Here is an 8,551-nt window from a genome sequence, read left to right as displayed (position 1 = left end):
GCCAGCTCTAGATGGCCAAAATCTAATTGGGACGGTGCTGTGCCTCAAAGTTGTGGTCCTTAAGCTTGGGAAATTCCCTGTTCATGGTGGTACTAGGAAGAGACTAGTACAGATGGAGGTTTCCTAGCACCACCAGCCATTGCTCTCCTGCTGTAAACTACAAGCCAGATTTCGGGGGTGGGGGGAAGGGGGATTCTAATGGGTGGAGAAAAACAGGATGTGGCCAGGAGGTCTCCCCTCCCTTCACTGCTCCCTCCCACCACATTATTTGTGCTGAGGGTTTTTGCTTGTTTGTTTCTGCCCCCACAGAAGTGCACAATTTTGGAATTTCGAAGGTTCACTGCTGTGATTTCCTGTTGGAGTAAATGGAGGTTTTTCCTGTTTTAAAATCTCCCCCCCCCCCCGACACAGTGGAGTGGAATTGGTGGGAGGGATGGAGGAGAAGGGTTAACCCTCCTGGAATGCTGTGGTCCAGATCTGAATTGGGGCAATGCATGCTTACATGGGAGTAAAAGACAAGCCTCAGTAAAAGATGAGTTGTGAAGGAAGCCGCAGCAGTAAGCCTTCAAACTTCCAGAACTGTGCACTTCTGGGGAGGAAGACTCTGAACATAAGAAGAGCCATACTGGATCAGACCAGGGGTCCATCTAGTCCAGCATTCTGTTCACACAGTGGCTGCCCAGCTGCCAACAGGGAACCCACAAATGCAACAGCACCCTCCCATCCATTTTCCCAAGCAACTGGTTTATATAGTAGGGGTGTGCACAGCCCCCCGACCCGCTTTGGAGGCCGATTCAGGGGTCCTGAATAGGCCCCGACCCACCTTGGCCTGCTCCAGAGCCAGGCTGACCTGCTTCAGGCTCTGGATCTGAAGCAAGATCTGGAGACCTGAAGCAAGGGGCCTGTTGCTGCCACCACCACCACTGCTGTGCCTGACGATGACTCCCTTGCCGCCACCAAGCCATGTGAGCCCCCGCTCCTTACCTGGACCTGTTAGGAGTGCCCACAGCCATCAGCCTCTGCAAGGAGTTGCCTTTTTATTTGTAAATAGTGACTCCTCTTACCGAAGGGAGAAGTGCCACCATTTTGAAAGAAAATGGCGACTCCCTCCAAGACGGCAACGGCTGCGGGCACTCCACAGGGATCCAGGTAAGGAGCAAGGAGCTCAGTGGGGGTGGTTGTCCGGATCAGGCCAAAGCACCCCTGAAGAGTTTTGGAGTGATCCAACCTGCTTCGGAGCACTTCAACCTGATCCTGACCTGCTCTGGAACCACACCTCTTCGGACGGAAGCACCCCAATACTCTTTGGGGTTCAGACCAAAGCACTGCACAGCCCTAGTACATAAGCCTACTGCCTCTGATACTGGAGATAGCATATAGTCATCAGGTCTAGTAGCCATTGATAGCTTTCTCCTCCAGGAATTTGTCTAACCCCCTTTTTAAGGCCATCCAAACTGGTGGCCGTCACTATGTCTTGTTGTAGCGAATTCCGTAGTTTAACTATGCGTTGTGTGAAGTACTTCCTTTTATCTGTTCTGAATCTCCCACCAATCAGCTTCATAGAATGACCCCAGGTTCTAGCATTATGAAAGAGGGAGAAAAATGTCTCCCTAACCACATTCTCCACACCATGCATAATTTCATACACCTCTATCATGTCTCCCCTTGCCCTCCTTTTTTCCAAGCTAAACAATCCCAGCTGTTGTAACCTTCCCTCATAGTTGCTCCAGCCCCTTGATCATTTTAGTTGCCCCTTTCTGCACTTTTCCCAGCTCTGCAATATCTTTTTAAAGTTGTGGCTCTGCACAAATACTTCCCTGCCCCTCATAGTTGCCTCTCACCCCCCCCCTTTATTTTCTCTGTTGGAAAAACATGGGATTACATGTGATGACTGCAGGAGACTGACAACAGGCTTTTCTACATGAGCCTTTTAACCCATCACTTTACGGAAGCTTTTGTTTCAAAATTATTTGTGGGATTAAGATCGGCTCCTTTACACATGCTTTTTTCCAAGGGGTTTCTTTCTCTGCCTTTCTATATGTTCCATTACACAACCTCTAAGTGGCACTGTGGTATAGCAGAATTGCACAAATACACCAGGGGTTCACGTCACCATTCATGGAAATACCAGACTTTCCTTGTAAGAAAACAAGACACTATAATGGTTGCAAAGCAGGGGAGAGGCCCTGGAGGATGACAATATTGTGTAAAGGACTCACAAACTAATGATAAATGCCTCATGTAGAAAAATGCCTTATATTGGGCAACCCAAAGAAGCCTGAAAACAAGGCAAGCCATTAAAAGTCCTGTCTAGAAGAGCCCCAGGTCACACCTGGAGACAACATCACTCTATGCCTAGGATGTGCACGCATTTTTCTTTTTCTGATTGCTGTGCCCAAGCTGCTTGACTGAGAGGTTTTGCTAAATCTGGATCCAAGTACCTGACTTATTGTTGTTGCCTCAGGGCAAGATCACTTGCTCAGTTGTCCTGCAATGCCTCCAAGCCTTGACTTGCTCCGGCCTAGGCTGAGTTTCTTAAAGTGAACACACCAGTTTTCTGTCAAATACTGAGAGGGCTGTTGTGCATGCTCTTGCACCAATCAGCTTGCTGACAATGTATATTTCTATGTGAGCAGGTACCCAATGATTCTGCTGAAAAAAGAGGTGAAGTTATAGGACTTTTCCCCCATCTAAACATGCATAGGATTTCTCCCTAACATGCTTTGTTTATATTCATGTGAACACGACCCTGGGCACTATAAAATGGCAGTAGCATTATAAAAATGTTGTAGTTGAAAGTCTGTTTTTTTCTAAAATCTCCCATGTGGAGTGCTCCTGTTTCCAAGCAGAGAGGGCCATTCAGCATTCCAGTGATGATTTGTGAGAGCAACTGCGTGATCCCATCAGCATATACATCACTGTGTCTATAAAGCTACAGCCAGAGGACTACTCCACACGGGAGGTTTTAGCATGTATGAATCAGGACAATGATGCCTCCAAATACTGATATATTATATGGCTGATATTTGCCTGAACTACGTACGTATTAGTTGCATCCTTGTAAGGCTACGCCTGCTTATTTGGAAGCAAATTCCTCTGAAATCAATAGGATTTACTTCCAAGTAAATATTTAGGTCTTGCTGAATAAAACTCATAACATTTACCTTAATATACACATGACAGTAATATATTCATTTTAACTTCTGATCCTAGTACTGTTTTGAAATTCCAGTGTCTTTCCACACACTGTAAAACAACATATTGTATGTTTCAAGTGAGTATGAGGGTTTTTTCCCCCCTCTGCGCAGCTAATAGAGAGTGTGTGGTAGCAGAGGAATGTGTCACAGTAATGCAGAGAGCTGTAATGATGTCAACTTGTTATTTACTTTCCAAATCTGAATGACTGAGCAAGGCAAAAGGAGAATCAATCAGCCACAATGTGACCCTGCAGGCGGAAAAAACACAGCTCTCTCACCAGTAAGTGGTTGGGGGATGGGAGGCACATGTAACCAGGGCAATGTTGCATCATTTACTTGCATTGCTTTTTGTACTGCTCCTCTCTCTCTCTCTCTCTCTCATGTTATAGCTCGGTATGAAGCTGTATAAGCCTAGAAAAAAACAAGGAAAGGAGGGCTAATTCAAGACAAAAGACCGTCAGCATCTGTTTCTAGGGTTGAATGGCAACTCATATGTAATAAAACCTATTCTGCTGAATCACAATTATGGAGACGGTGTCAGTCCATATTTTAATGTGCTATAATTATTGCATTGAAGCATTGGTTTTAAATCACTCATGAAGTATATAGGGTATATAAATATTATGGGTTGTGTCCTGTTCTTTAATAGGTGAGCTCCCAGTTATTTAATATTTGATTTACAAAAGCATTACTTCTCTTCTGATTACCATTATTAGGTTACATTTAAAATGACGCAAAAATCGGTTTAGGACTTTCTGGCTATACACAGAGGAAATCACTTTTTAGAAACTGGAAATAAAAAATAGAAAATAGATTGTATGAAATTATGTGGCTCCTTAAAGGGGAGCCTTATACAACATCTATTCTCTCTCTCTCACACACACACACACACACACACGAAATATGGAAGTCAATTTCATTTCTATACATCTAGTAGAAACCTGATTCCATTTTTGGTAGTATTATTACCATTTCTACCCTCATCCACCCCTTCCCATATGAACCGATCACAGCGAAAATAATATCGATATGTAGAAATAGATAGTTTGTGTAATGAAGTAAATGTAGGTTTTTCTGCCTTTGATCTAGTTTTGCTGACACCACAGGGTTAACATTTCATTGGGATGCAGAAGAGGGGGGAGGGGAAGAGTGTGTTCTGTTTTGTTTTAGTGGAACAAAACAGCGATTCAATAATCCCTAAAAGTGACTAAGGAGTTACTTCAGGACACAACCATTGGGGAGGGGAATTAATTTGATGTTTAAGGTAGGTGTTTCTGATTTGGAATCTTCTATCAGATAAAACATAAAGACAGAGCAGAAATATTTACACACACACACACACATATATATATACACACACACACACACACACACTATCTGTCTATCTAGAATATACACACACACACACACAGAGGTTTCTTCTTTCATTTAAGACCAATATGCTGATTTGCACCACCACCCCTGAGATCTCTGACTGTCTCTAAGGATCTCTCTGTTATGTGTTTGTCTATTTCACCCTCTCTGGGCTGCTGCTGTCTCTGGTGGAGGACTCTCCCTTTACTTACACACACACACACACACACATACACACAAACTGCTAATGAAGTAGTGAGCAGCAGCAGCACCTTCTGACCGCCATTCCGCACCCAAAAACTTTCCATTTCCCTCTTCCCACTCTGGGACTTCCTTTTGATCCCCTCCACCGCTTGTGTCTGTGGAGGAGGGGGAGAAAAGAGTGTGCGAGGGCTGCTGGAGATTTACAATCTGCCTTCACGCTTTTGGGACCTAGGAAAAAAAGAAGAGTTCCACCATGGACTGCAAGTGAAAGGAAGTCTGTCTTATGTGTGTTTTTGCAGAAGTTGAGGCTTTTCTCTGCTGCTTCCAGGAGAGCAAGCTGTGCCTTTAACGCACGTTGAGGGAGGTGAGTTTGGAACGGCCCTTCATACGGCCCTTGGATCTTTTTGTGTCTGTCTGTGAAACTGACAAATGCAGTTTTGAGCCGAAGACGGGTTTGGTTTGCCATATTTTCCCAGTGTCACTCCAACTTCCTCGTGTTTTCCTCCTAGTATTGTTGTTCGGGTTACTATTGTTGTTGAGATATGTGCACGTTTGCGCCTTACACTTCGGTGGTTTTAGAGCGGGGCTGTCCCGTGGATTCTTCTCCCCCCTTTCTTTTCTTTTTGGCTGTGTTTCTTCCCCAAGTGTGACTTGGTTTATTTTTGTGTTCAAAGCCTAGGCTAAACTAGGCTGGAGACTCCTCCTTTTAAAGATTTTTTTTTTTTAAAGAAAACCTTATATATTAGCTTACAGTATATGAACCCTAGTTTTAATGGGGGACCCACGATTCAGTTTTTTAAAGAACAGTTCAGAAGTACTGGCTGTGAGTGGGGGTGGGGAGGAGAGCCGCCTCGCTTTCTGGTCGCTTGCCTTTTATCATGTCGGGGGAGGGGAGGCGATCCTGAGGAAGGGTGTTGCTGATATGATGGACGAACTTGGATGTTGAGTGTGCATTTTAAGTTGGAATAGGGGGGTGGGGGAGGGGACGTGAGCTTCTGGCACTGTAAAATGGTGTAGAGTTTGCATAACCCCCAGCGTGGGGGAGGGGAATCCCATTCATCTACAGGGCTTGAATCAGCAAGCTAGAGTTCATCGCTGTCGTGAATGGTTAAGGTCTGAGCCGACAAGAGATCTTCTCTCCTTATGTGATTTGTAGCATTAATCGCTTGGATGCTTTGAATATCAAGGGGGAAGTGGGGGGAGGGGAATAACCAGGGTGCACTACCAATCGAACCCCGTACTTAAAAAAATAATAACACAACATTGCAACCTGTTGCATACAAGTTTGAAATATGGAGTGTTCCCTTTATTATGGCACTACTAGGCCACCGCGATCAAACTAGGGTTTCCAGTACAGTTGCTTGGCCCCTTCTTATCGAGTCTCCACCCCAGCCCCCCTCCCCATCGTGTTTTGTTCCTATATATATCGATGCTGTTGGCCTAATATTTTGATTTTAATTGGGCGTTAGGACAAATTATTGTTGCAGCTCGGCTAATGGCTCTTTGGCCGACTTAACTATATACTGGATTCTCAAAGAGACAGAAATGGCCACCACCCTCCCCCACCCCCCCAGTTTCCCAACATTTTCCTTGGGCTTACATACCCTCTGAGAGAGCTTAACATATATACGCGAGTGTTTCAAAAACTTCTGCAATATATATCTGCATTTACCTGGATTTGTCATAAAATTCACAAAACAAACATCTCCTGGGCTAAAAGCCAGAGAGCAACAACAAAATTAAGAGGTTGTTTTGGTGCCAGATGGCTATGAGAATAAATATAGAGGATTTCTATATTGCACTTTTAGCTTAATAATTTACTTAATGTTGTTTGGGCAGGGAAAACAAATGAATTAATCCAGAGCTGTGTCTATGCCAGATTTAATGCCACATCTTCCTACCTTGAACCATTTATTGGTTAACCTTAAACCAAGTCTCTATACAGCAGAGACAAGGTTAATGCATTAAACCTTTCTTGCCACATGACTGCGCATGGTGGATTTACATTTCTCCTTTAGCCCACACCTAAAGTGAGTGTTCGCAGTTCATGGGCCATCACATTTTCAAAACAGAGTTATAATCCATCTTTTTTGCAATTCCCAAACATCATGACTCCCAAGACAGAGGGCTCACTTACGCAGTCCAGGAATACTAGAGGTTGCTACTTTGGTGGTGGTGGTGGTGGGGTTCCCCGGGTGGGGGGTGGGGGTTCCTCCAAGACAGCAAATGTGCTGCAGGTTTGTTTACATGTTTGGTGAGGCCCAGTGGCCTTCTAGCCTCAGCTTCTTGCTAACTATTTTGGGTCACTGCTACAGCATGGTGTGAATAGCTTGATCAAACTCCACTCAGCCAAGCTACTATCATAATACTGTTTATGTAGTCTCATATCCTGAGGCAGGCAGCAATCCCTTAATTTATGTTAACCTTGAATTTGCCTGAATGATGAACAGGCAGGTCTATGACTGAGGACAGTTTATGGCTAATTGGGAATTTTTGGTCACTGCAGAGTACCATGACAATAAGTATATAATTTAAATTAAGTAGTACCAAATATCTATCAGTTTAACTTGCTGCTACCTCCAATATAGTCCTTAATTAGATAAACAACTCCTGTTATCAAAGGCTGCAGTTCTAAACTCGCTTATTAGGGAATAAGCCATTCAATTTAGTGGGGCTTCCTTCCAAGTAAATAAGGATTGGATTGCACTGTACATGAGTTGGGACTGTTATCTCATGATGAAGCCCATGAGAACTATTGTGTGCATGTGTGTTGTGCTTTAAATAACTCAGGGGGGATTCTGAAAGCAATTGGGTAAGACTTTTACAACAGCAGGTTGAAAAATAAAGTCAAATTGAGGATTGAAGGTGTACTGGATCTTCTTTGGGCTATGAACAATATCATATTGGCAGAATTTTAAATAAAACAACAGTATTCATCTCCGTTAAAATCATTTGGAGGGTGATTTTAGGGTAGATCACTGCTGCTGCATCACTAAACTTCAACCCCTACTTGTTTACTTTCAGAGGTGAAAGAAAATAATAGCAATTTAAAAGAATTAAGTTTAAAAGAATTAAGTTTAAAAGAATTAAGTTTAAAAGAATTAAGTTTAAAAGAATTAAGTTTAAAAGAATTAAGTTTCAGCCTTCATCAATATAGCGGCAGTTGCACAGATGTCCCAAATGCCCTCCATAGGTATCCAAAAAGACTGGTGTTAATGGCTGGTACGTTTTGTATTCATCAGTAGAATGTCACTATCTGTGCATCTGTGCTGAAAGCTCTATAAACACGGAATTGGCAGTTAGAGTGGTAACCAGTTAAACTTAATATGTGATGCTAATAAAGGCTGTTAGGATTGTACACTCCTTGGTGCCCTCAGAATACCAAGGTACCCTGATTATAGTTTATATGCTATGCTTATCAATGACTGCTTTCCCTTCATAGCAGCCTTCCCCAACCAGGTAACCTCCAGATATTTTGGGCTACAACTGCCATTAGCACCAGGCAAGATGGCTAATGATCAGGGATGATAATTGTAGTCCAAAACATCTGGAGGATACCATGTTGGGACAGGCTGATCTATAGCATTGAACCATGATCACCTGTGAATATGTTTGTGGTATTCTTTTCATTGGGCTGCATGAAGACAGAAGTGCTAGTTCCATCCACAGAAGGTTCCTCCTCCAGTGGGGCATTTCCACTGGTGAAATGGGGAGAGGAAGCAATTTTTGCTGATTTCCCCCTCCCCTGCAGTCCCCTGTCCCCTGAAAATCTGCTCCAGGAGTTTTTTTCTCTCCCT

The 8,551-nt window shown here is 43.6% G+C and overlaps 1 protein-coding gene across 5 annotated transcripts in view; it reads left to right on the top strand.

Moving 5' to 3' along the window:
- The first annotated feature begins 4,508 nt into the window (after positions 1 to 4,508).
- TBL1X (transducin beta like 1 X-linked) overlaps positions 4,509 to 8,551 on the top strand; it is a 199,109-nt gene continuing 195,066 nt past the window's right edge. For 2 of the 5 annotated variants that reach the window (XM_084844238.1, XM_084844231.1), the window contains exon 1: positions 4,896 to 5,118. The gene's annotated coding sequence lies outside the window, so the exon portion shown is untranslated. Of the gene's footprint in view, positions 5,119 to 8,551 lie in introns of all 5 variants that reach the window. The other 3 variants (XM_084844235.1, XM_084844236.1, XM_084844237.1) reach the window with 3 other exon arrangements.

This window comes from Heloderma suspectum, chromosome 3, assembly GCF_057233095.1.
Source record: "Heloderma suspectum isolate Gila_16-S chromosome 3, 16-S_ref, whole genome shotgun sequence".
Lineage (NCBI taxonomy): Eukaryota > Metazoa > Chordata > Lepidosauria > Squamata > Helodermatidae > Heloderma > Heloderma suspectum.
The sequence above is the reverse complement of the archived record's forward strand: the minus strand, read 5'-3'. Positions and strand labels throughout refer to the sequence as shown.